Source organism: Mus musculus, chromosome X, assembly GCF_000001635.26.
Source record: "Mus musculus strain C57BL/6J chromosome X, GRCm38.p6 C57BL/6J".
Classification (NCBI taxonomy): Eukaryota; Metazoa; Chordata; class Mammalia; order Rodentia; family Muridae; genus Mus; species Mus musculus.
Window position 1 is genome coordinate 77,979,761 of NC_000086.7, and position 25,330 is coordinate 78,005,090.

Genomic DNA, 25,330 nt, shown 5'->3' on the forward strand with positions numbered 1-25,330 from the left:
GCTTTGTGTAATGCACAGGGCTCTATCTCTCCTCTGTATGGTTTTAATATTGCAGATGGCTGTAACAGCCACTTCTGGCCACTGTGAGTATTGCACAGGAAGCTAGCTCCCTCTTCCAGTTGCTTTGACTACTGCGTGGGAAGTTATCACACACTTTTTGTGATGCTGAAGGTATTTCGTAAAAAACTTTCACTCTCCTTTTGGCCATTTGGATATGTCATGGGGTGCAGGTACTGAGTGGGAATTAATCGCTGAGTAATGCACAGGAAGCCATCGCCTGCTTCTGGTTATTTTGAGTATGGCATAGGGAGCAATTGCCCTCTTTTTGGATAGCTCCATCAGAAGTTATCACCCTCTTCTGGATGTTTTGTATACTGCATGGAAAATTATATCCTCTTGGCTACTCTGAGTACTACATACAAAGTTATCACCCTCATTTTGGGTGTTATAGAAATTGCATCATAATATATCACACTCATTTGATTGCTTTGGGTTCTACATTAGGCTCCATCACCCTCTTCTGGTTGCTACTGGCACTGCATGGGAAAATATTACTGTCTTCTGGATCCTTTGGGTATTACATGGGGACTCCATTGATTTGTTTCGTATGCTTAGGCTAAGACAAGGGGCTCTAATGAACTCTTTTTTGTTTTGTTTGTTTGTTTGATTTTGTTTGTTTGGTTTTTTTTTTTTTTTTTTTTTTTTTTTTTTTTTTTGAGACAGGGTTTCTCTGTGTAGCCCTGGCTTTCCTGGAACTCACTTTGTAGACCAGGCTGGCCTCGAACTCAGAAATCCACCTGCCTCTGCCTCCCAAGTGCTGGGATTAAAGGCATGCACCATCACTGCCCAGCTGCTCTACTGGACTCTTGTGTATGCTTTGAGTAGTACATAGGGTTTTATTGCTTCTTTTGGCTACTGAGAGTTGTAAACAAGAAGCTATTGCTGGATATGGCATGGGAAATTCTCTCCCTTTTTCCCAGTGCTGTGAAGCTATTGTCCTTTTCTGGCTACTTAGAGTACTTTATGGGGGGAGGGGGGGTGTCTAAATATCTCCTCTGAGTGCTTTGGGTACTGCAGAGGGCTCTATTGCCCTCTTCTGGACACTACAGGTACTACATAGGAAACTATCCCAGGGGACTGCAAGGGATGCTATCTCCCTCTAATGGCTGCTTTGATTAGTGTTTGGGAAGCTATTGCCCTCTTTTTAGATTTTGCAGATACTGCATCAGAAGCAATCTGTAGCCTCCCCCAGCCTTGAGCAGGCTGACTCAGATCTATTCTGCCACTGTGAATGAGACCACCTAGGGTAGAGTCTTCCTTCTATTGTTCTGACACCTGTGCTGCTCTTCTCCAAGGGGCCTCTACCCCTTGAGAAGCTGAACCTGTGTTCCTGAGATATTCCTGAGATAGCTGAAAACTTGGTGACTGACAATCTACTGCTAAAAATGCTGGCAGACTAATTGATACAGGCATAGCAACAAAGCATCAAGAAGCCTGGCTTGGCAGGGGATGGGCCTTCCCTCTTTATGGGCACAGACCCTTAGTAAGCATTGGACCTTGATCAGGAATCTTTCTTGGTCTCGTTTCTTCTCTCTCTGTTTCCTCCCTTACAGCTCCAGCCTCCCACTCAGGAACCCAATTCCTGTGGCCATGAGCTGCTACAGCTATCACCATCTTTTGGTCATTTTTGACAACTATATGGTGCTCTATTGCTTTCTTCAAAATGCTTTAGGTCCTGCAAAGAAAGATATCTCCCCTTTTTAAATGCTTTGGGCTCTTCTGTTCACTGTGGGTACTGCGTACCAAGGTATAGACCTCTTCTGGATGCTTTGGTTACAGCATGGGGCTCTATTTACTTCTTCTGGATGCATTGGGTATTGCTTGGAAAGTTGTCACCCTCTTTGATATGCACAGAGAACTACATGGGGCTCTATCCGCCTTCTTCAAGATGTTTTGAATCCTGCATGGGAAGCTATTGCTCTTTCCTAAATGGTTTGGGTACTTCATGGTGCTCCATAGTAGGGACTCCATGGCAAGGTATTGCCCTTCTATGGATGCTTTTGGTATAGTATGGAGCTCTATCACCCTCCTCTGAGCACTGTGGGTACTGAAAAGGAAGGTATTTCTCTCATTTAGATGCTATGGATACTACATGGGGTGATTAGTTCACTTCTCTGGACACTTTGAATACTGCATGAAAGTCTATTTCCTTTTTCTAGCCACTGTGAGTACTGCATGGGAAGATATCTCACTCTCTGGCTGCTTTGAATCCTACCATCCTCTTTTCAGATGATATATATAATTCATCAAAAGCTATTGCCTTCTTCTGGATGTTTTACATGCTGTGTTGGAATTTATTGTCTACTTTTGGATGCTTTAGGTACTGCATGGGACACTATCATCGTCCTTGTGTTCCTTTGGGTAATTTACAGGTCACTATCACCCTCTTCTGGGCATGCCTAACGGCTGGCTTATAATGTAGAAGTATAAGCCAAACAAACCCTTTCCTTCCCCAAGTTGCATTTCGTCATGGTGTTTCATCCCAGCAGTAGAAACCCTAAGACAAAGGTACAGGAAACTTACATAGGACAACATTAACTATGTCCCAAATAACTATTTATTGAATCAGTAATAAAATATTTTCCTCCAAGGGCAGATATAAGACCAAGTACTTTTGATACTGAACCCTACCAATCATATAAAAAAGAAACAAGCATACTTTTTGTTATTCTATTTTAAGACTCCAAAGATGAAGACAATTTACTGAACAGATTTGGTTGAGGTCAAGCCCAACACACTAGTTGAAAAAAGCAGATGCAAAAACAGTAGGACTATGGGAAGTATCCAGGGTAATTATCTCAATTTATACATAAAGTTCATATTATTGATTTTAAGAAATCAGTTGGTGATGAAAAATACTGACTGGTAGGCAAAACCTAACTTGCAACATATATGTGCATATATAGGAGGGAGAAAGTGTGTGGATATGTTTGCAAAAGTAAGATAAAATATCTTCAAAAGTCTTAAATATAAAATAGAGCATAAGGGAGTATGGGTACTATGTAAATATGATGCAACAAAGAAATGCCAGTGTTGGATAGTGAATGGTTTAGCTGGGTTGGGGAGTGGAGTTGGAGGGCACACAAGAAGATATGAGAGTGTTAATCAAAAAATTGTTTGAAAATTGATCAAGAATACTGCTAACTTGTTAGCTCATTAAAATCTAAAATAATAATAATGTTATTAAAAATCTTTGTGTTACTGAATAGAGCTGTACTTTGAAATAAACCTGATTAATATTTATCATAATGGAATCTTTAATGATGTATAATTAGTACAATTAATATATGCTATTTCAACCTGAAACATATTAAATGAGGAAAAGTTGGACATTTTCTCTCTATGACCTGAAAAAGACAAGTATGTATGATTTCTTTTCCCATTAAACCTTTAATTAAGTTTTATTTGAGTTTTTACATTAGTCACCACACCTCTCCCAAGGCCATGAAATTTCTAACAGAGAAAGCCTGATTCTGAGAATGACAGAAATTTCCCACCAATAAAAGGGAGAATTAGCAAGATCCATCCCTCACCACTAAGAAAGTCTCAGAATTTCTCGTGTCTCATTTCCCCACTGTCTTTCCTTGCAACTGAATGCACACAAGAATCCATAGATTATTAAATCAATAGAAAGAAAACAAAACAAAAAAGCAAGCAAATAAACCCGAACATTGTGTACAATAGACCTGGCCGGGGGTGGGGTGGGGTGGGGTGGGGTTGTAATATCAAAGAAAAGAAAAAATAAAAAACGGTAAGCATTTGTTGTTTCTTGAGTAGGGAATGTAAGCAGGCTACTACTGAAAAGGAGACACTTCTTCATAGACTTAGAAAGAGCAATTTTCAAATTCATTTGGAATAAGCAAAAACCCAGGATAGCAAAAAATATTCTCAACAATAAAAGGACTGCGGTGGAAATCACCATCCCTGACCTCAGGTTGTACTACAAAGCAATAGAGATTTAAAAGACTGCATGTTATTGGTACAGACTGAGGCAGGTAGATCAATAGAATAGAATTGAAGACCCAGAAGTGAACCAACATACACAAATTCCCCTGGTCTTTGACAATGAGCTAAAACCATCCAGTGGAAAAAAAGACAGCATTTTCAAAGAATGCTGCTGGTTCAACTGACAGTCAGCATGTAGAAGAATGCAAATGCTTCCATTCTTATCTCCTTATACAAATCTCAAGTCCAAGTGGACCAGTGACCTCCACATAAACCCATATACACTGAAACTAATAGAAGAGAAAGTGGGGAAGATCCTCCAACACATGGGCACGGGGGAAATTTTCCTGAACAGAACACCAATGGCTTATGCTCTAAGATGAACAATCAACAAATGAGACCTCATAAAATTGCAAAGCTTCTGTAAGACAAAGGATACTCTCAATAGGAAAAAAGACAACCAATCTATTGGGAAAAGATCTTTACCAATCCTACATCAGATAGAGGGCTCATATGCAAAATATACAAAGAATTCAAAAAGTTGGACTCCAGAGAATCAAATAACCCTATTAAAAATGAAGTACAGAAATAAAGAGAGAATTCTCAACTGAGAAATTTCAAATGGCCAAGAAGCACCTAAAGAAATGTTCACCATCCTTAGTCATTATGGAAATGCAAATCATAACAACGCTGAGATTCCACCTACCACCAGTCAGAGTGGCTAAGATAAAAAACTTAGGTGACAGCTGGGCAGTGGTGGTGCATGCCTTTAATCCCAGCACTTGGGAGGCAGAGGCAGGTGGATTTCTGAGTTCGAGGCCAACCTGATCTACAGAGTGAGTTCCAGGACAACCAGGACTACACAGAGAAACCCTGTCTCAAAAAACCAAAACCAAAACCAAAACCAAAAACAAGAAAAAACAAACAAAACAAAAACAAAACAAAACAAAACAAAAAAACCTCAGGTGACAGCAGGTACTGTCAAGAATGTAGAGAAAGAGGAACACTCCTCCTTTGTTGGTGGGATCGTAAGGTGGTATAACCATTCTGGAATTCAGTCTGATGGTTCCTCACAAAATTGGACATAGGACCTACCTGAGGACCTAGTTACACCACTCCTGAACATACACCCAAAACATGCTCCAACATATAACAAGGACACATACTCCACAATGTTCATAGTAGCCTTATTTATAATAGCCAGAATCTGGAAACTACCCTGATGTCCTTCAACATATGAATAGATAGAGAAAATATGGTACATTTACACAATGGAGAACTACTCAGTTATTTAAAACAAAGACTTCATGAAATTCTCAGGCAAATGAGTGGAATTAGAAAGTATCATCCTGATTGAGGTAACCCAGTCACAAAAGAAAACACATAGTGTGCACTCAATGATAAGTGGATATTAACCCAACATCTCAAAATACCCAAGATACAATTCACAGACCATATGAAGCTCAAGAAGAAGACTCAAGTATGGATGCTTCAGACCATCTTAGAAGGGAGAACCAAATACTCATGGAAGGTAGAGGATGGGAGGGACTGGGAAGGAAGAGAGGAGAAGGAGAGACACCAGGGTGCAGGATCAATTGTGGTAGGAGAGAGGGATGATATACAGAGGGTCAGGAAACTGAACAGAGGTTTGTAGCAATGGGTGATGTGGAACTAGGGATAGCCACCAGCAAGTCCCAGATGCCAGTAAATTAAGAGGCTTGCAGGTCCCAAAAGGAATGTGATTAGCTGAAATGCCCAACAAAGGGGAGGATGAACATGTAGAGACCATATCCAGAACTTATGCAAAATCCCGGGTTTGGGAGATGTAGCCACCCACTCATCTTCAAATTTTTAACCCAGAACGGAACCTGTCTAAAGGTAGTATGGGAACAAAGTATGGATCAGAGTCTGAAGAAAAGACCATCCAGAGACTGCCCGACCTGGGGATCCATCACATACACAGACACCAAACCAAGACCCTATTGGGGATGCCAAGAAGTGCTTGCTTACAGGAGCCTGATATGGTTGTTTCCTAGGAGCTCTGACATAGACTTACAAATACAGAAGCAGGTATTCACAGTCAACAATTCAACTGTGCATGGGGACTACAATACAGGAGCTGGAGAAGGGACTGAAGGAGCTGAAGGGCTTTGCAGTCACATAGGAGGAACAACAATATGAACCAACCAGTACCCCCAGAGCTCCCAGGGACTAAACCACCAACCAAAGAGTACACATGGAGGGACCCATGGCTCCAGCAGCATATGTAGCAGAGGGTCGCCTTGTCTGGCATCAGTGGCAGGGAGGCCCTTTTGTCCTGTGAAGCCTCAATGCCCCAGTGTCAGAGAATGCCAGGGTGGTAAGGTGGGAATGGGTGGGTGGTTGTAGGAGCACCCTCAGAAGGAGTTGGAGGAAGATGGTATAGGGTTGTCCAGAGGGGAAACCAGGAAAGGGGATAGCATTTGAAATGTAAATAAATAAAATAACCAATTAAAAAAAAAAGAAAGGAGACAGACTTTTAGCCAAGTTCTACTCAAAGGTCAGACATCAAAGAGTGCTAAGATTGGCCATGACTTCAATAACAGAATCCATTGTGTCAATATTTTCTATATTTTGACTCTGTCCTTTGAAGCACCTACATTTTCCATTCTTTCTTCACTTTTCTGAGGTAGACAAAATGTGTTGATTAGGAACTTAATAGGTAAATTACTGGAAATGGAAGCAAATATGTATGTATCACACATGTATATATGTGTCATATATGTATAAATTAGAATATATAAACATGAATATAAAATATATCTATATTTATATAAGATAAATATACGAATGAATATAAATCCACAGATTTAAAATACATAAAAACCAATATCCATATATAAATTATTTATAAATAAAAACATAAGAACATAAGAAATGTGGTGTGTGTGTGTGTGTGTGTGTGCGTGCATGTGTTCAATATCAAAGTTCAAACAGACAAAGATAATCTTCAAGTTACTTAAGAATAAATGAATGTTTTGACATGAGGCAGAATTTGTTTTTATCTTTCCAAATCTCCAGTTTATGCTGTGTTATATCATCTTTTCTGTAATCAGGTAGAAGGGAGAGAAACTCACTTCACTTAATAAATAAGGAAGGAAAGCTTTCATTTTGATAAAACTGTTGGAAACATGGAACAATGAACCTTAGTTTGTGCAAAATTGTAGGTAATTTTCCAGAAGGATACTCAGAAAATAAGATTAATGTGTTGTTGTTACTGGGTCTGGAAGAGAAATGAGAAGGACTTTAACGAGTGCACATACAGTCTTAAGTAATTTCCCACTTTGGCAGTATTAAATAACAGCTCTTCTTCTTTGATTTTCTTTGCATTTTATCCAACATTATCTTTATTCCAAATGACATTAGAATTCTGGAGGAAAGTAGAGATTTCACAAGAAATGAATGGATGAAAATAAATATGTTTGTAGGTCAGCCCAATCTTGCTCCAGTTCAACTGTGTTATCTCTTAAATAATCAAACACAGAGAAGAAGGAATGAATCAAGAAAAAATATGTAAAAATATAATAAGGATCACATTTGTATGGGGTATAATAAAAAAGAAGAACATACATCAAGAACCTTTCTGAACATGGGATGGGTGAATATTTCTTATTTAAAGCCTTGGAACATTGGCAACTAGTTTTAAGTCATGCATTTGGGTGAATATTTGCAAATCCATCCACAGGTCAAAGTTCTCAATGGAGAAAACTTTGAGAATTTCTCAGACACAATCATGAGAAAATTAGCAGCTGACTTTTCATTGCATAAATGATTTAGAGACACAGTTGTCCAAAAAATACACTTATAGCAATCAAAAACAAAGGTGTGTGTATATATTATTGAATATATAAAGTAATGTTAGCAAAAGCAATGCTGATTACCAGGACATAGTATCAACAAATGTACCCACAAAACAATGGGAATTTTACATCATTAAAAATCTTCACATCTTGATGAAAATATCAAATTATAAAAATATTTAAAATCATGAATCTAAATTGCAAATTCCTGCCCAGAAAGGAAAACAGTACACTTCTTCACAAAGGTTTTTACAAGAATGCCCCAGAATGTTGTAGAACATTCTAGAACACTCTAGAATGTTCCAGAAATATATGTCCATTGATATTCAATTGTATAAAAACTTGTTAATATCCATACGGTAACCTGTGATCAAAGGGTCTGATTGATGGAAAATTTGTCATCATTGAAATAGCCTGAGTCAAATAAGTTCATTTCTTTAAAGTGTTCCAAATGAGAAACTTGGACTTTAGGGACATGGATCTTTGTGTTTTCTGACAGCTAGCCCAAGTCCACAGAAGTCTAAAAGGTCAATTTCATGGCTTTACTCAAGTTAATCTTATTTCAAAAGTAGCAGAAAAACAGAATTGTCATCACAGTTGTTTCCACCACCAGGATATGCTGGGATTTCACCACAGGCAATCCATGCCAATCTCAGGCCAATAATCAATACTATATAAGGTGGAGATGGTTCTGGGTCTCCCCATCACCTGCCCTTGGTCTCTGAACTCCTTCGGAAGGAGAGAATCCAGGCTCTACCATGGTGAAGTTCCTGCTAATTGCGATTGCATTAGGTGTATCCTGTGCACATCATGAATCTCTTGATATCAGTCCCTCAGAGGTGTGTGCATTTGGGGATAAAGGGTCTGGGGTGTTTATGTACACTCTGTAGTTGGTTTGAGCATATATATCATATACTATAAATGGTATGGCATTACATATTATATGTGATATATATAGCATATATACATTATCTGAATCCTATCTGTAATGCAGTCCTAGTGTACTTTCAACTCTTTGCATGTTTTCAATGACTTCTGTCTAGTATGAAAGAAGGTTAAGAAGAGAAAATTACAGATTGGACTTTGCATTGTTATTGATTGACAAAGTGTGAACTGTATCCTGTGTTCCATATTCTAGTGTGAATGAGTGATGACACAATCTCCTAATCTACTCTCTAGCAGGGAGACATCTGCATTTTACTTGGGTTTATTTGGTGACTTATGGAATTGTTGACATGTAATAATTAGGACAAATGTTGCTAAAAAAAGGGAACAGATTGACTAACCAACTTTTGCAATGGTGTCTGTCCTATTTAGGTTAATGGGGACTGGCACACCCTTTACATAGCTGCAGACAAGGTGGAGAAAGTAAAGATGAATGGAGACCTGAGAGCGTACTTTGAGCATATGGAGTGCAATGACGACTGTGGGACACTCAAAGTCAAATTCCATGTCCAGTAAGTGACATTCACCTGATGCACATGGACAGGACTGAGAAACTGGGCACATGAATGTCAGTGTGAAATTTTCACTGACACTTGGGTCATGTGAAAAAATGGAATTGATCTCCTGGGCATATTCATTCTGAGTTGTGTCCTTGACTTAAGGAACACTGGCTGCAATGTGTTCTACAGTTTTACAGGGTTGGGTAATTCTGGTTGAAACTAGTCATGAACAGGAAATGTGGGTAGAAAATGAGGACAGTGTCTTCCCCTGGAAGCCTGGATTTACTTTCCATGTCAATCATAACCCCAGAGTGTTGGTGTCAGTCTTCAGATGTGGGTTTATTTAAACAAATTAAACACTTCCCAAAGACAGTTAATACTACCACACAATAAGGAAATATGAGCAACCTGAAAGAGTAAATTCAGAAGCAAGTTTTTGATTTTTATTTCTGAAGGATGAATGGCAAGTGTCAGACACACACTGTTGTGGGAGAAAAACAAGAAGATGGGCGGTACACTACTGACTGTGAGTATGTAATCAATTAATGGGATGCATAATCTAATTGAGAGAGGGGGGGAGGGACAGAAAGACAGAGAGACAGAGAGAAATTTTGCAAGGTTTGACAAGGCCGTACAACTAAAGGGCCAGGATCCTAGAACAATTTCATCTGATAATTTTTGATGCAACTTCCAAAATCCTAACTAAACTTCCAGACATTTATGTTATCAGTTAAGGTGTATTACACACATTCATACAAAAGTATTATTAGAGACATTTTTGTGCCTATTATTTAAGTATAAATGACATTTAGAAGGCAGTCCCATAAAGCTACAGGACTGATTTCTTAAGGGTTTAATATATGGAAAACTATACATTTGCTACACACACACAAACACACACACACACAGACAGACATACATAGACACATTTGTGGTTGTTTTTAAAAATTTTTTGAGACAGAGTTACTCTGCATAGCCCTGGCTGTCCTATAACTAGTTCTGCGACAAGGCTAGCCCCAGAGATCCTCCTGATTGCTGGGATTTGATGTTTGAGTCACCATCCCTGCTACAGTGTGGTATTTTAATATTAGCGTTGTGTTCACTTTTTAAACAGGCTGTGGAGACATAAGGTAATTATGAACTTATTTTTTTTTTTCATTTTTTGAGACAGGGTTTCTCTATATAACCCTGGCTGTCCTAAAACCCACTTTGTAGACCAGGCTGGCCTCGAACTCAGAAATCTACCTGCCTCTGCCTCCCAAGTGCTGGGATCAAAGGCGTGCACCAGCATTCCTGGCTAATTATGGACATTCTTTTTAAATTCAAAAAAATATTTTAATTAATACAAGAGTGTCTCTACCACTTAGTAATTCTCATTTACAATTTTAAACCATTGTAAATGACATTTGTCAAATAATTGAAAAAGAAATAAAAATATCATAGATTTCATATGTAAAATAATAGTGAAACCTCCAATGATTCTACTGATTTCTAAGCTGATTCTCTTTTAATTGCAGACTCTGGTAGAAATTCGAAGTTGTAATGAAGGAAGATGGCGCCCTTTTCTTTCACAACGTTAATGTGGATGAGAGCGGACAGGAGACAAATGTGATTTTAGTTGCTGGTGAGAGTGGTCCCTCTTGTAGGGTTTCTATCGATATGATAAGCACCATGACCAAAAGCAACTTGGGGAAGAAAGGGTTGATTTGGCTTAAGCTCCTATAACACAGTTCATTTTCAAAAAGAAGTCATTGCTTCTCAGCCATTCAAGTCTCCGTAGTTAAGAATTATTTGCTTAGTTTGTACCCCAGTTTTTGGCTAGGTTGTCTGGTTTTCTGGAGTCTAATATATGAGTTCTTTGTATGTTTTGGATATTAGCCCTCTATTGGACGTGTGGTTTGTGAAGATTCTTTCCCAATCTGTAGGTTGCTGTTTTTCCTACTAACAGTGTCCTTTGTCTTGAAGACACTTTTCAGTTTTATGAGGTTCCACTTGTCAATTGTTGATCTTAGAGCTGAGCCATTGGTTCAGAAATTTTTTTCCTGGGCCAATACCTTCCAAGCTATTTCCTACTTTTTCTTCTATTAGATTCAGTATATATGATTTTATGTGGAGGATTTTGATCCACCTGGACTTGTGCTTTGTACAGGGTGAGAAATATGTATCAATTTGTATTCTTCTTCATACAGACCGCCAGTTAGACCAGCACGATTTGCTGAAGATGCTCTCTTTTTTCTACTATATGGTAGTATCTTCTTAGTCAACAATCAAGTGTCCGTGTGTGTGTGTGTGTGTGTGTGTGTGTGTGTGTGTATTTTGGGGTCTTCAATCCTATTCCAATTATTGACCCATCTGTCTCTGTACCAAACAGGCAAGAACTTGAAGGCAGGAACTGATGCACAGGGCATGGAGGGGTGCTGCTTACTGGCTTGCTCCCCAGGTCTTGTTCAGCATGCTTTCTCTTAGCACCCAGGACCATCTCCTCAGAGGTGGCACTACCCATAGTCTAGGCACCCTACCATCAAACTCTAACAAAGAAAACTGTGCTGCTGAGTTTCCTACAGTGGGGTGGACACTTCCACATCAACTGTCAATTTAGAAAATGAGTCTACAAGGTTTCTCACAGAGCAGTCTGAGGGTAGCACTTTCTTAATTGAGGTTAACTCTTTACAGATGACCTTGCTTGGTGTCATGATAAAATATATATATAAAAGAACCCAACCATCTTGCTTTGTTTATCAAAGTTGTGAGGGGCAATGGAGGAAGCAGAGGCAATTTGGGGGCTTGGGCCTGGAGGCAGGGGACTGGAGGCTGGGTACTGGGTACTGGAATCTGGTAGTGAGGTTGGGTAAGTGGTGAAGTGGGGTGGTGTTGGAGTTGTCATTGATTTCAGGTTCATGAGCCTGTTCAGCCTGATTTCACTGCTTATTTTGATAATTATCAATTATCCAAGGCATGGACTCCAGAATCTACACAGAAGTAAGGCAGAAGTCAGCATGGACAAACATTTAGTTCAAGTATTTCAAACACCAGGATTATGTACAGGCCTTTTTGGAAATAAATATACGGTCATATGGAAAGTATGAATAATTATAATAGTAGTAGTAGGAGTATTAATAGTGATGATGACAATAACAACAATAACAATACCACCACAAATAACGATATTATTCATTAGGGTGTGGACTATCATAGTTCAGCTTCATTAAATGTGTTCTTTTTACTTTAGAGATCTTAGGTTGATCAGAATGAGACTGATGGGGATGAGGGAGGGCCCACAAAGTAAGATGTTTCCATGCGTCAATATCACACAACCCATTATATTTCCATCTGTTCTGAACCACCCAGTATTGTAAGCTACACTTTTTCTTCCTTTCTGCTTTATGTGATGTAGGAAAAGGAGAGACCCTGAGCAAAGCACAGAAGCAGGAGCTTGGGAAGCTGGTCAAGGAATACAATATTCCAAAGGAGAATATCCAGCACTTGGCACCCACAGGTAACAACTTTGTGCTTCACACACCAAACTAATGCACCTGAAGATATCCAGGATAATTATCATTTCAGTCGTCTAAATCAGATTTTTTAAATTATTTAAAGTCACTGGAGATATTAAGGAGCTCTAACTATGTCTTTTGTTTGTGGTTATTTCCTTCCTTTCTGTCTCTCACAGACACTTGTAACCAATAAAGACACAATATGGGTGAGTACAACAGGGCAGCAGAGCCTGTTAATATTTTAATCTGCTAAAAATTCATTCTTTAGTCTATTAGTTATGCATTTAGTAGAGGAATTCTATTTATAATTCTAATTACATATATAATCCAAGGTGGCAAAGCTATCGTTTATGTTGCTGTTAATATTTATAACATGGAATAAGCAACTCTCCTATACCAAAGTGTTGATTTCTTTTATCGTAAAGGTGATGGGTAAGAATTTTAGGAAACTTGACTATTGAAAATAAGTGATATTTGTGACAGTCAAGAGTGTAGCATGAATGTGGAAATACTGTAAATGTACATGAACTTTGTAAAGTCTCCTTAGACACAACCTTGCACATAGGTGTTATGGTAGATTACATTTAGACAGAAAACTCTCAGTTTAAATGCCAGAATAGAGTTATGGAAGTCAACCAAGAACAAACCTAGGTCTAACCCTGTGACATGTGTCATTTTTAAAATCAAACCTTTCACCATATTCCGTGTCGATTAATTTTTGTTTTTCATTTACAATCTCAGAAAGCTCATGTCAGAAGCACCAGCTCATGCACATCTTACTGTTTTGTTTGTTTGTCTTGTTTTTTACTTTTGAAGCTTCACAGATGACAGCAAGATCAGAAGTATTTCCCACATCACCTCTTTCATGAAATCAGAATCATGACAATGAAGAGAGCTCATCCTTTTCTTAGTTTTTCTTTTCATCTTTCCTATGAAGCCAGAATCTCTGCTTCATGGATTTGTTTCCCATACTCCTACCATGGTACTGATTCTTTTGTTGATAAAATAAATTGATTTTTCATGCACACATTCTGTCTTCAATCAATGTGATGTAATACACAATGTCTGAATTAGGGGGTATATATTTGTGAAGAGACACCATGACCAAGGCAACTCTATTAAAGGCAAACATTTCATTGTGGTCACCTTACAGGTTCAGAGGTTCATATATTATCATCATGGCAGAAAGTATAGCAGTCTGCAGGCAGACATGGTGCTGGGGAAGGAGCTGAGAGTTTTACATCAAGATCCAAAGGCAGCCAGGAGAGTCTTTCTTTTGCAGGCAGCCAGCAGGAGACTCTCTTCCTCATTTGGCAGAGCTTGGGCATAGGAGCCTCAAAACCCACTCACACAGTGTCACACATGTTCCAACAAGGTCACAGCTACTACAAAACTGACACACCTTCTAATATTGCCAATCCCTATGCGTAAGCATATTCATTCATTCTCTCTCTCTCTCTCTCTCTCTCTCTCTCTTTCTCTTTTGACTCCAGATTTTATACCCCTCCTTGTCCACCCTGCGACTGTTCCACATACCTCCTCCCCATCCCTCTGTCTTTATGAGTATTCCCCCACCCCCACCCCACCCCACCAAACCTCTAAACATCCTGGGGCCTCTTCTCTCTCAAGGGTTAGGTTCATCTTCTCTGCCTAAACCTTGTCCTACCTGACCTTTACTGTGTATGTGTTGGGGGCTTCATATCTACTGGTGTATGTTGCCTGGTTCGTGGTCCAGTGTCTGAGAGATCTACGGGGTCCAGGTTAATTGAGACTGCTGGTCCTCCTACAAGGTTGCCCTCCTCCTCAGCTTCTTCCAACTTTCCCCTAATTTAACCACAGGTGTAAGCTGCTTCTTTCCATTGTTAGGGTGCAAATATCTGCATCTGACTTTCAGCTGCTTGTTGAGTCTTTCGGAGAAGAGCCCTTTTTGTGAGCAATCCATATCATCAGTAATTGTGTCAGGTCTCAGTGCCTCCCCTCGAGCTGGATCCCACTTTGGTCCTGTTGCTTTGCCTACTTCTCCTCAGGGTCTCAACTTCCATCTCTGCAGTTCTCTCAGAAAAGAACAATTGTGGGTCAGAATTTTGACTGTGGGATGGCAACACTAAGCCCTCACTTGATGCCCTGTCTTTCTGCTGGAGGTGGGTTCTACAAGTTCCTTCTCTCCAATGTAGGGCATTTCATCTAAGGTTCTTATCTTTAAGTTCTGAGAGTCTCTCACCCCCCAGGTCTCTGTTACATTCTGGAGGGTCCTCTAAACCTCCTACCTCCTGAGGTTGCATGCTTCCATTTTTTTCTGCTGGCCAAATATATTCTAACAATTACACACAGCAAAGAAAATGTGCACTCTGACTATTCAAAAATCATATGGTTTGGGATGGCTCAGTGGTTCAGAGTACTGGCTGCCCATGAAGAAGACCTGGGTTCAGTTTTTAGCAACCATATGGTAATGCACAACCGTCTGTAACTCTAGGTCCATAGCACTCTGCTCCATCTTCTGGCCTGGGAAGGTACTGAAGTCAATTGGTATAGTTGCACTTATGCAGACACTTAAATATACACATAATTAAAAAATAAAATACATTTAAAATGTGATTTCCTGGGATGGGGCTGCCTGCTGTTATTCCAGGGCTAATGAAGCAGAGATCGATGTATTTCTGAGTTTGAGGCCACCCTGGTCTATATTTTGAGTTCAAGGATAACCATGGGTAAATAATGAGAATGTATTTCAAAACAAAATAACAAATCAAAACTGCAACAAAAACCAAACTAGTGAATAATACCAAAAGAAATAATTTTAATGGAGAATAACTACATATTTCAGTAATGTCTCATTAGTAGACTGAATAAATTATCCATAATATTATGCACACTATATTCAGGATGTGATTTAAACGTTCTATGATATATATTTTAGTATGTGAGGCTTTGTTGCAAGAATGGCTTAAGAGTCAGAAGGTGTCCTGTTTTTTAATTAATCAGAAGACAGGAGTCCTTTCACCTTCTTGAATATGTCTTTGGTACTGATTTATTGTCCTCCTCAGGCCAAGAAGCTACAGCCTTTCTTGGGGTGTTTTGATTTTCCATGGAACTCTATTACCCTCTTGCTGAGGCTTTGGGTGCTACACGGGACTCTATCCCCCTCTTCTGGGTGTTTTGAATACTGCATTGGAACTTATCACCTTTTGGATGCTTAGGTACTGAATGGGACACTATCATCCTCTTCCAGATGCTTTGGGTACTTCCTGGGGCTCTATTGCCCTCTTTTGGCTGCAGCAGTCCATAGGAAGTTTTCTTCCACTTTTAGATGCTCTGAGTATTGCATCAGAAGATATCACATGCTTCTTGCGTTTGTGAATACTGCAGGCTATTTTGTCCTCTTCTGGATGCTTTGTGCTCAGTATGTTCAACTATTATCCTATTTTTGCAGGTTTTAAAACTGTTGTACTCATCTGGGCACTGCAGGTACTACAGTCACCCGATACACAAACAGATACATATACATAATTAATACTGAATTAAATAATTTTTAATATAGGATTAAAAACTGAATACAATTACACCCCTCTGGAGTAGACATATTGTAAATACACCTATGTAAGAAAATATAGTGATGTTTAATTGTGTTTGCTATTCCAAGACATGCTAACAAATATTTATTAACATGTCATTATATAAAAATTACATTTGAATATCACCTGCTACTATAAGGAATGATAATGGATTATTCAAACCATAACACATGTACCTATTAAAATAATTGTGTTTGTTTTTTCATATCTGTAACTCAAAATTCCAAGAGACCTGATGCCCCTTTCTGCCATCTGCAACCACCAGGAGTGCACATATCGCTCATATAGGCATGCAAACAGATTATACATGCTCATAAAATTAAATATTTTTAAATTGTGTTTCATAAATAAAAAGCAATGGCTCAAATTCTAACATTCAAATTGTGGGGAATTCTAAAAGACAATAAATATTTCATTAGTATTAACACATTGAATTTGAGATCTTTGGACATGACCTAGAAGAAGTCATTGTTTCTAGTGCAGAATGAAAGCTGGACTGCAACAACAAAAACTGAAACAACAGAAAGCCTACACACTCATGGAACCTGAACAATATTCTACTCAATGATCTCTGGGTCACAGAAGAAATAAAGAAAAATGTGAAAGACTTTCTAGAATTCAACAAAAGGCACAGCATACCCAAATTTACGGGACAAAATGAAAGCAGCATTGAGAGAAATGTTCATAGCAGTAAGTGTCTTCATAAAGAAATGAGAAAATACTCGTATCAGCAATTAAAAAGTACACTTAAAAGCTCTAGATAAAAGAATGCAGGAAATAATCAAAATTAGGGCTGAAATCAATCAGTTAGAAATTAATAAAACAATATAAGTATCAATGAAACCAAGAGGTGGTTTGTTGAGAAAATCAACAAGGTAGGCAAACCTCGAGCCAAGCTAACTACATGACAGAGAGACATTATCAAAGTAATCAAGATGAGAAATGAGAAGTGTGTGATTAAAAAAAATAATGTAAAAAATTAAAAGAATTATTAGGTCTTATTTCAAAAGCCTGAACTCCACAAAATTGGAAAGTCTTAACTAAACAGATGAATTTTTTAGACAGATACTTCTTACTAAACTTAAATTAAGATCAGGTAAACTATTTAAACAGATGTATAACCCCTGAGGAAATCGAAGCAGTCATTAAAGTGTCCCAGCTTAAATAATACAAGAGCCAAATGGATTTATTGCAGAAGTATTAGACATTTAAAAAAGAGCTAATAGCTATGTTCCAGAAAATAGAAACCGAAGAAACACTGCGAAACTCATTCAATGAGGCCACAGTCACCCTGATACCTAAACCACACACTGACTCAACAAAGAGTGAGAAATTCAGACCAAGTTCACTTATGAACTGTGGAGAGCCATGCTGCGAGCAATCACGTGCGTGACGTGAGCAACCGCCATTACAAGATGGCGCTGGCCTAACTAGTAAACAAGCCTTATGCGCAAGTGCAAGAGTGAACTCAGGCCTAGTCACTGCCCATCTCGCGGCATAGTAATGGGGTGATGGGCGAGCAATGAATCAGGAGCTGTCATGCCACATCAGGTGCTGAAACGTCATGCTGCGGGCTATATAAGCAGTGCCATTTTCCAGGTTCGGGGTCTTCCCTCCTGATAAGTAAGTAATAAAAGCTTTGCTGCAGAAGATTCCGGTTGTCCTGAGTATGTTCTTGCCGGGGGGGACAGTGGGGACAAAAGCTCGGGCAATAATGAACATTGCTGCAAAAGTACTTCATAAAATACTCTCAAACCAAATCCAGGAATACATCAAAAACATCATCCACTATGAGAAAGTAGGTTTCATCCCAGGGATGCAGACACGATTCAATATACAAAAATCCATCAATGTAACCCACCATATAAACAGAATTAAAACCAAAACATGATCATCTCAAGAGACGCTGAAAAAGACTTTTACAAAATCCAATACCCCTTCATGTTAAAAGTCTTAGAGAGATCAGGTTTACAAGACACTTACCTAAGCATAATATAAGCAATGTAAAACAAGCCAGTAGACAAAATCAAATTAAGTGGCAAGAAACTTAAAGCAATCCCATTACAATCAGTGACAAGACAAGTCTGACCACTCTACCCCTGTCTATTCAATATAGTACTTGAATTCCTAGCTACAGCAATAAACAATTAAAAGCGATCAAGGGGATAGAAGCCACAAAGGAAGAATTCAAATTATTTGCGGATGATATGATAGTATAATATAAAATTCTACCAGAGAGATCCTACTGATAAATACTTTAAGCAAAGTCGTTGGATAAAAAATTAACTAAAAAATTCAAGATCCCTCATTTATACAAATAATGAATAGTTTGAGAACTCTAACAAAGCAAATGAAAGAACTATATGATAAGAGCTTCAAATCATTGAAGAAAGAAATTGAAGGAGATATCAGAAGATGGAAAGATCTCTCATGCTCATGCATCAGTAGGATTAACATTGTAGAAAATGGCCATCTTACCAAAGGAATTTACAGGTGTAATGTAATTTCTATCAAAATTCCAAAACAATTCTTTAAAGTTGTTGACAGAGCAATTCTCACCTTCATATGGAAAAACAAAAAAATCCCAGGGTAGCTAAAACAATTCTGAACAATAAAAGATCATCTGGAGGTGTCACCATCCTTGAAGTCAAGCTGTACTACAGAGCAATAGTAATAAAAACTTCAAATAGTGGTATAGGAACAGGTTGTTTAATGGAATCAAATCAAAGACACTGATATAAACCCATACACCTACACACACTTGTTGTTTTTCTTTGTTTTTGTTTTTTGTTTTGTTTTTTTGACAAGAAAGAAAAACCTACAAGGGAAAAAACAAACATTTTCAACAAATGGTCTGGTCTAACTGGATGACTGCATATAAAAATCCAAATAGATCTATATCAGTCACCATGCACAAAACTCAAGTCTAAATGGATCAAAGACTTCAGTGTACAACTGGATACACTAAATCTAATAGAACAGAAAGTGGGGAATGACCTTGATATCACTGGTATAGGAGACAAATTCCTGAACAGAATACCGGTGTATTGGGCTCTAAGATTATGAATTGATAAATGGGACCTCATGAATTTAAGAAGCGTCTATAAGACAAAGGGCATTGTCAATAGGTCAAAACAGCAACCTACAGATTGGGAAAAGATCTTTACCATCTCTACTTCTGATAGAGGGCTAATATCTAATATATAAATAGATCTCAAGAATTTAGATACCAACAACCCAAAAACCCAATTAAAAATAGAGTAAAGAACTAAACAGAAAATTCCCAGCAGAGGAATCTCGAATGGCCTAGAAGCACTTTAAGAAATGTTCAGCATTCTTACATGAAAATGCAAATCAAAACAACTCTGCTCTTCCATCTTACACCTGTTCAAATGGCTAATATAAAACTCAAGTGATAGCACATGCTGGAGAAGATAAGTAGTAAGGGAACACTCCTCCATTGCTGGTAAAAGTTCAAACTTATACAAATTTGGAAGTAAACTGGTGGTTTCTATCTCAAACAATGAATTTATGAAATTCCTAGGCAAATGGATGGATCTGGAGGGTATCATCCTGAGTGAGGTAACCCAATCACAAAAGAACTCACTGATATGTACTCACTGATAAGTGGATATTAGCCCAGAAACTTAGAATACCCAAGATACAATTTGCAAAACACATGAAACTGAAGAAGAAGGAATAGCAAAGTGTGGATACTTCGTCCCTCCTTAAAATGGGGAACAAAATACTCATGTAAGGAGTTACAGAGACAAAGTTTGGAGCTAAGATGAAAGGATGGACCATCCAGAGAGTACCCCACCTGGGGATCCATCCCATAATCATCCAGCAAACCCAGACACTATTGCATATGCCAGCAAGATTTTGCTGAAAGGACCCTGATATAGCTATCTCTTGTGAGGCTATGCCAGTGCCTGGCAAATACAGAAATGGATGCTCAGAGTCATCTATTGGATGGAACACACGGCCCCCAATGGAGGATCTAGATAAAGTACCCAAGGAGCTGAAGGGGTCTGTATCCCTATAGGAGAAACAGCAATATGAACTAACTAACCAGTATCCCCTGAACTTGTGTCTCTAGCTGCATATGTAGCAGAAGATGTTCCAATAGGCCATCACTGGGAGAAGAGGCCCTTGGTCTTGCAAAGATTATATCCCTCAATACAGGGGAATACCAGGCCCAGGAAGCAGGAGTGGGTGGGTTGGAGAGCAGGGTGGGGGGAGGGTATGTGTCTTTTGGGATAGCATTTGAATTGTAAATGATGAAAATATCTAATAAAAGAGAAAGAAATTATATTAAAATCAGAAAGAGAAAATGGTCAAGTAACATATAAAGGCAAAACTACCAGAATTACACCAGACTTCTCACCAAAGACTAAAAGCAAGATGATCCTTGGCAGATGTCATACAGATCCTCAGAGAACATAAATGCCCGCACAGACTACTATACCCAGCAAAACTCTCAATTACTATAGACAGAGAAAACAAGATATTCCATGACAAAACCAAATTTACACAATATCTTTCCTCAAATCCAGCCCTACAAAGGATAATGGATGGAAATCACCAACACAACGAGGGAAATTTACCCTATAAAAAGCATGAAAGTAGTCTTCTTTCAACAAACAAAAAAGAAGATAGCCACACACACATAATTAAACCTCTAATAACAAAAATAACAGGAAGCAACTATCACTGGTCCTTGATATCTCTTAACATCAACAGACTCAATTCTCCAATAAAAGATATAGGATAGCAAATTGGATACATAAATAGGACCCAACATTTTGCTGCATACAGGAAACCCATTTCAGTGTCAAAGAAATACACTATCTCAGAGTAAAGGGCTGGAAAACGATTTTCTAACCAAATGGTCCCAAACAACAAGCTGGAGTAGATGTTCTAATATAGAATAAAATCAACTTTAAACCAAAAGTTTTCAAAAAGGATAAAGAAGGACAAAACTTTCAATTCTGAACATCCATTCTTCAAATTCAAGGGCACCCACATTCATAAAAGAAACTGTAGTAAGGCTCAAAGCACACATTTCCCCTCACAATAATAGGAGACTTCAACACTTCACTCTCAGCAATGGACAGATCATGAATACACAAACTAAACAGAGACACAATGAAACTAACAGAAGTTATGAACCAAATGGATTTAACATATAAAACATTTCATCCTAAAACAAAAGAATACAATTTCTTTGAAGCACTTCATGGTACCTTCTCCAACACTGACCATATATTCGGTCACAAAACAGGCCTCAACAGATACAAATACATTGAAATTATCCCATGTATTCTATCAAATCACCACAGACTAAGGGTGCTCTTCAATAGCAACAAAAACAACAGAAAGCCCACATGCACATAGAATCTGAACAATGCCCTGCTCAATGATAACTTGGTCAAGGAAAGAATAAAGAAGTTAAAGACTTTTTAGAGTTTGGTGATAATGAAGCCACAATATACCAAACTGATGGGACACAATGCAACCAGTGCTCAGAGGAAAACTCAGCTGTAAGTGCTTCCACAAAGAAACTGAAGAGAGCATACACTAGCAGCTTAACAGCACACCTGAAAGTTCTAGAATTTAAAGAAGTAAATTCACCTAAGAGGAATAGACTGCAGGAAATAAACAAACTCAGGGCTGAAATCAACCAAGTAGAAACAAAAAGAAGTTTACAAAGAATCCACCAAACCAGTATCTGGTCCTTTGAGAAAATCAACAAGATGAACCCCCAGCCAGACTAAACAGAAGATACAGAGAAAGTATCCAAATTAACCAAATCAGAAATGAAAAGAAAGACAAAACAACAGAAACTGAGAAAATGCAAAAAGTTCTCAGATCCTACTACAAAAGCCTATATTCAACAAAACTGGAAAATCTGGATGAAATGGACAATTTTCTAGACAGATACCAAATAGCAAATACAGAACAGAATCGGATAAAGCATCTAAACAGTCCATAAACGCTAAAGTAATAGAAGAAGTCACTAAAAATCTCCAAACCAAAAGAAGCTCAGGACCAGATATTTTAATTGCAGAATTCTATCAAACTTTCAAAGAAGACCTAATATCAATACTCTTAAAACGATTCCACAAAATAGAAACAGAAGGAACACTACACAATTCATCCTATGAAGCCACAGTTACACTGAGTATTCTCCCTTGGAGACAGAACTCTTTCTGTCTGATTAAGAACTTTTCAGTTTCCTTTCATAGAGGACTTCATAAGAGTTTGTTTGTTTGTTTGTTTGTTTTTACTTCTATCATGTTTAATGTTCCATATAGATTTTAAAAACTGGTTGAGCGCATATTATTTTAGCTTCAGAAGATATAATGTATATTTAAGAGGTATTTAACTATTATAAATTATTTTCATTTTATGAAGTCCCATTTGTCAATTCTCGATCTTACAGCACAAGCAATTGCTGTTCTATTCAGGATTTTTTTCCCCTGTGCCCATATCTTCAAGGCTTTTCCTCACATTCTCCTCTATAAGTTTCAGTGTCTCTGGTTTTATGTGGAATTCCTTGATCCACTTAGACTTGACCTTAGAACAAGGAGATAAGAACGGATCAATTCACATTCTTCTAAATGATAACAATAACATTTGTTGAAGATGGCCTAGTCGGCCATCAGTGGAAAGAGAGGCCCATGGGTGGCGCAAACTTTATATCCCTCAGTACAGGGGAATGCCAGGGCCAAGTGAGAGTGGGTGGGTAGGGGAGTGGGTGGGGGACTTTTGGGATAGCACTGGAAATGTAAATGAAGAAAATACCTAATTAAAAAAAAAAAGAAGAAAATGCTGTCTTTTTTTCCACTGGATGGTTTTAGTTCCCTTGTCAAAAATCAAGTGACCATAGGTGTGTGGGTTCATTTCTGGGTCTTCAATTCTATTGCATTGGTAAGGCAAAAGACACTGTCAATAAGAAAAAAAGGCCACCACAATTTGGGAAAGGATCTTTACCAATCCTGAATCAGATAGGGGACTGATATACAATATATATAAAGAACCCAAGAAGGTGGACTGCAGAAAATAAAATAACCCCATTTAAAAATGGGTCACAGAGCTAAACAAAGAATTCTCAACTGAGGAATATCGAATGGCTGAGAAGCACCTGTAAAAATGTTCAACATCCTTAATCATCAGGGAAATACAAATCAAAACAACCCTGAGATTTCACCTCACATCAGTCAGAATGGCTAAGATAAAAAATTCAAGTGACAGCAGATGCTGGCAAGGATGTGGAGAAAGAGGAATACTCCTTCATTGCTCGTGGGATTGCAAGCTTGTACAACCACTCTGGAAATCAGTTTGGTGGTTCCTCAGAAAATTGGACATAGTAGTACCGGAGGATCCAGTAATACATCTCCTGGGCATATATCCAGAAGATGATCTAACTGGTAATAAGAGCACATGCTTCACTATGTTCATAACAGCCTTATTTATATAGCCAGAATCTGGAAAGAACCCAGATGTCCCTCAACAGAGGAATGGATACAGAAAATGTGGTAAATTTACATCATGGAGTACTACTCAACTATTAAACGAATGAATTTATGAAATTCCTAGGCAAATGGATGGACTTGGAGGGTATCACCCTGAGTGAGGTAACCCAATCACAAAAGAACTCACAGGATATGCACTCACTGATAAGCGGAAATTAGCCCAGAAACTTAGAATACCCAAGATACAATTTGCAAAACACATGAAACTCAAGAAGGAAGACCAAAGTGTGGATACTTCATCTCTTACTTAGCCAGTTAACATCTCCTGGAAGCTTTTGAAAATAAAATTTTGAAGCAAATCATTTTTTTCCTTCCTAGATTTTCAGTATCACTATTTTCTAATATATAACTAAAAACCCAAAGTATTAAAAGATATTGCCTCTAATTATTACCTGGTGTTATAGCTACTCCCCAGAACTGAAAAGCTCATTGTGTGACAGCAAAGATTTAAAGTTACCTTCAGAGGGAAGCACCTTGGGGGCAGAGTTGGCAGACCCCCCTCTCCCAAGGTCCCTAGAGGACTCTCCAAGCGAACATTGGACCACCAGTGAGTGGAGCACAACTTCTGCTCCATTCCAATTGCATGGGACCAGCATTAGGGAAGCAGAAAACCCGGCCTGACCAGGGTCACAAGTCCCTTCTGGTCAGTGGCAGCACCGGGTCGCCTTGGGCACGGAGTTGGTGTACACCCACAAGGTCCTGAGAGGACAGCTTCTGAGGCAGACCCCATTGCAGGCTCCAGACATCCGGGCACCTTCCCTGCCAGAGGACAGGTGTCCTCGCTGCCCGGGAGAGTTTTGCCAGAACACCTGGGGAAGCCATCTTGGATCCCTCTGAGACTTGTCTGGACAGATGAGAGAATGGACTATGGAACCTAACAGCTTCTGAGACAGGCCCTTTTCAGGCCTTCATCTTCTGCCAGGAGACAGGTCGGAATGCCAGATATCTGTGGACCTTCCATGCAAGAGGAGAGCTTGCCTGCAGAGAGTGCACTAACCACTGAAACTCAGGAGAGAGATGGTCTCCCAGGTCTGCTGATAAAGGCTAACATAATCATGAGAGGAACTAGCTCTAACCAGAGACTATTATAACAACTAACTCCAGAGATTACCAGATGGCGAAAGGCAAACGTAAGAATCCTACTAACATGAACCAAGACCACTCATCATCATCAGAACACAGCACTCCCACCTCACCCAGTCCTGGGCACCCCAACAAACCCAAAAACCTAGACCCGGATTTAAAAGTCTATATCATGATGATGGTAGAGGACATCAAGAAGGACTTTAATAACTCACTTAAAGAAATACAGGAGAACACTGAAAAGAGTTATAAGTCCTTAAAGAAAAACAGAAAAAACACAACCAAACAGGTAGAAGTTCTTAAAGAAAAACAGGAAAGCACATCCAAACAGGTGATGGAAATGAACAAAACCAT

At 38.7% G+C, this 25,330-nt stretch overlaps 1 pseudogene; it reads left to right on the plus strand.

Moving 5' to 3' along the window:
- Gm14750 (predicted gene 14750) lies at positions 8,548 to 13,807 on the plus strand (annotated as a pseudogene).